Source organism: Lactuca saligna, chromosome 5 (assembly GCF_052625555.1).
Source record: "Lactuca saligna cultivar CGN05327 chromosome 5, ASM5262555v1, whole genome shotgun sequence".
NCBI classification, from domain to species: domain Eukaryota; kingdom Viridiplantae; phylum Streptophyta; class Magnoliopsida; order Asterales; family Asteraceae; genus Lactuca; species Lactuca saligna.
Window position 1 is genome coordinate 264,853,502 of NC_136421.1, and position 4,682 is coordinate 264,858,183.

A 4,682-nucleotide genomic window follows, 5' to 3' on the forward strand; every position below is an offset into this window, starting at 1 on the left:
AAAAAAATATTATTGTTGATATTAATGATGACTTTAATTAATTTTCATATATATATATATATATATATATATATATATATATATATATATATATATATATATATATATATATATATATATATATATATATATATATATATATATATATATATATATATATATGTTCAGGTTCATTTGAGACCATTCTAATTTTGTAAGACCGTGAGATCAAATCTAAAAATAATTTTAAAATGCAAAATGAATGGCTAAATCCAAAAATTATTTTTTTAAATATTATTTTCGGAACTAAAATTAACTTTAAAAAATATATAAAAAATTAACAAAATTTATTTTTTTTAAAAAAAAAATCCCGTCTTTTTTTTTTTAAATATGTGAAATATTCTAATAGAATATTACACTGACATATTCTAAAAAATAATTTTAAAATGCAAAATAAATGGAAAAATCTAAAAATGCTTTTTTTAAATATTATTTTCGGAACTTGAGTTAACTAAAAAAATTATAAAAAAATAAAAAAATAAAAAAAATTCCATTTTTTTTGAAAAATACGTGAAATATTCTAATAAAATATTCCACTATACATATTGTAAAAAATAATTTTAAAATGCAAAATAAATGGTAAAATCCAAAAATTCTTTTTTTAAATATTATTTTCGGAATTTGAATTAACTAAAAAAAATATAATAAATAAAAAAATTAAAAAAATACGTGTCACAGTCTCATAAAATTAGGTCGTCTCACATTAACCTAACACTATATATATATATATATATATATATATATATATATATATATATATATATATATATATATAGGTTCATTTGAAACCATTCTAATTTTGTTAGACTGTGAGACCAAATATAAAAATAATTTTAAAATGCAAAATAAATGGAAAAATCTTTAAATTCTTTTTTTTAAATTCATTTTTTTAATTAAGTGAAAAATAAGAAAATAAAAAAAATCGTTTTTTTTAATTAACTAAAAAAAGAAAATAAATATAAAATAATAAAAAAAAATAAAAAAAAAATCATTTTTTTTTTGAAAAATAAGTGAAATATTTTAATTAGAATATTACACAGACATATTCTAAAAAATAATTTTAAAATGCAGAATAAACGGAAAAATCTAAAAATTCTTTTTTTAAATATTATTTTCGGAATTTGAATTAACTAAAAAAAATAAAAATAAATTCCATTTTTTTTTAAAAAGTACGTGAAATATTCTAATAGAATATTACACTGACATACTCTAAAAAATAATTTTAAAATGCAAAATAAATGAAAAAATCCAAAAGTTCTTTTTTGAAATATTATTTTCAGAACTTGAATTAACTAAAAAAAATTAAAAAAAAATAAAATAAAAAAATAAAAAAAAAAATGTGTCGTACGGTCTCACAAAATTAGGTAGTCTCAAATGAACCTAACCCTATATATATATATATATATATATATATATATATATATATATATATATATATATATATATATATATATATATATATATATATATATATATATATATATATATATATATATATATATTATTGATTATTGATAACGTGAAATTTAAAGGTATTAAACATAGAAATACGACATGCGTAGTCCGTAAAAATTAATAGTAACTTTTAGGACATATCAAATAAAAGAATATACAAATAAGGTTGGTGTATAAAGCGATTTAAGACATGGTTATATGGTGGTTGCATAAAACCGGACATAAGTTACCAATATTAGGCTTTGTATTGCTCCCTGGGGAGGCTGTGCAGAAGAAAATTTTTGAGAGAGAAGGAAAGGGCGTGCTATTGGAACCATCATTCAATATTCTTGTATGCAGGCGTGCTCATTATCACAATCACCATCGATACTTGTAAATCATTTCAGTCCCCACTCTCACGTAATTCTATTCATTTTTTTAGTAGAGTTCAGTTTTGGTCGCTCTAGTTTATTACAACCTGCGATTCTAGTCTAATTTTTAAATTTGTTGATATGGTTCATCCCTTTGGATTTTAAAAGCTGCAAACATGGTCCCTAAGGTTAACTCCGTTAACTCTCATATGCTAAACTCTTGTAAATAATCATTATTCCCTTATTCTTGTAACATCAAAAAATCTCTCGCTAAAGTTTTTTTATTTTTAAATTAATAAAAACATCCATTTTAACAAGGTTACATTCAGGGCAACCCATTTGTTCATAAACTATCATTCAGAAATCAGAGTTATAATGAAAACAATGAGAAATCTCGAATCATAAAATTGTTGATGTATGTGTACAGTCCCACCTTCGCAATCTGATAAGTACCTACAAAATATTTAATCCAAAACTGTAAATAGAAAGTTTAGTGAGTTCTTCAAAATATCGCATACAATACTGTATAATAATCAACTAAGGGTTAGCAACAGCCATAGGACTATCAGTAGTCCTGAATATCACATACAACACAAAATATACACAAATATGGGCTAACAACAACTCTGGGGACTATCAACAGTGCTAGTGGGCTAATAGCACTCCATGTGGATTAACATGACACCTCACGGGTTATCAGCAACCCTGGAGACTATCAACAGTCTCATGGACTCATAACAGTCCAGGAGTTATCAACAACTCGGTTCACATGTAACAACAATTAATAAATAAGATCTAACTGATTAACATGAATATACTATCACACATGCAAGTATAGTGAGAAGAATCATCTCGTAAATAGTAGCTAAACACAATAGCTCTCACACAGTGCAGACCCGTACTACGAGACACCTAAGGACAATAAGGAAGTAACTTCTCAATCTACACACTAAAACCCTTAAATTGACCAAAAGTCAACTCATGCCAAAACTCAACAGTCAAGGTCAAAGTCAATAGCCAAAATCACCAACATTCGATACTCACGTCGTGATTAGCCCATGGTCACATCGTGGCTAAGAACTCAACCCCGATCCAAAACTCCAGATTTGACTAACTCAATCGCGATCAAAAGTATTGTCACGTCGTGATGGTCATGCCATCACATCATGATAGAGTCCATCCAAAATAATTGGGAAAAAATCCTCGTCGCGTCGTGACCCCCATATAGTCACGTCATGACTACAACAAATTGGGACAACTTATGCATTCAACCCTTAATCCTTTAAGCCATCCATTTCGACTTTCCAAAGGACCTTCTTAATCCAAAAATATTCTGAAAATTGATGCTTTATATACATACCTGTCTAATGCATGTCTTGATCTCATATTAGGTCAAACTGATGAAAAGTGGAACCATAATCACATGAATGTCTTCAAAACTTAGCCAAACTTCAGATCCATCATATATAACAATCAAGGGACCTCAAAGACCCATAAAGTTGCCAACTTTATGGAATCCTTCCATCCAAACTTCCACAACATGAAGAAAAAACGACAATAAATTTTGGATCTAGAAGCTAACAACATAAATTTTGGATCTTAAGCACTTACGATGGTCTAGATATGGCTCCAACACAAACTTCAAGCTTGCGAAGAGATTCTCTACATCACAAGGCCTTCTACTTCCTTCCAAGAGCACCAAAACACCAAGAATAAACTCACAAATGAAGATGAGGGTATTAGGGTTTGCTTCCAAATTCTAGAGGGCGATGGATGTTTAAAATGAAGTCGTAAATCCAAGATTAGGGGTTTAAATACGAGGGAAACCCTAAAAGATCATGGGCTTGGGCTGCAGCCATAGTCACGTCGTGACCATACTCATGTCACGTCATGAGATCCTTCCAGATACGTATTCTTATCTTTGACACGTCATGTTGTGGCCTCCTTATGGTTAGGTTGTGACACATGTTTTTTCGTATAAAAACATGTCTTTGACTCCTTTATGCGCTACATAGATCCATTTTGGAAGACGGGTGTTACAATTTTTTTATCTTTCATGTTATTTTACTATTTTATATACTTGAGGAGCCATTTATGTTACTTACATTAAAAGGATAATAAAACCCACCGCTATTGTTTTTTCCTATGGAACTTACAACCACCCACTCACTCGTCTCCACCCTCCATCCTTTTCGGTGTCTTCTTTCTCGATTAGTCGATTATTGAAGTGTTCCAACCAAATGGATTCTATATATGTACTCTATCATTTAGGTTTATACGTTTTCCAAAATTGGAACTTAAAGCATTCAATTCATAATAAAAAAACATTTTTACGTTTGTAAATAATCTTTCAAGAATATCGCATAGCTATTAAATATTTGATAAAAGAAGTTTTGCGACAGGGGAATTGCTTTTAATGCTTGCATTTCAAATATTGTGTGTGCTTATAGTTGTTAATTGTTGAATCTAATCCTATGATCAACACATTTATTTGGTTATAGTTATCAACGTTATATCCAACTAAATTGCTTTGATTTGGACTCAAATTTGCTCCTAATTTTGATGGGTTTTACATGTAATAACGTGGATAAATCCTTAACTCTTAAGGGTACATGCAACCTAAAGATCTAAGTCATAACATTATTGATGTAACATTCTATTGAACAACACAAACCCTAGGAACACCCTAGATATTTTGAAAATCAGAATAAATGTTAGGGTTTACATACCTTGTTGATTGTTGTACTAAACAATCAAGAATATTTTCTTCAATAACTTGGAAGCTAGCACCACAATTGTCGTGCCTCTGATGGTTCACATGCAACACTAGCAACAAGA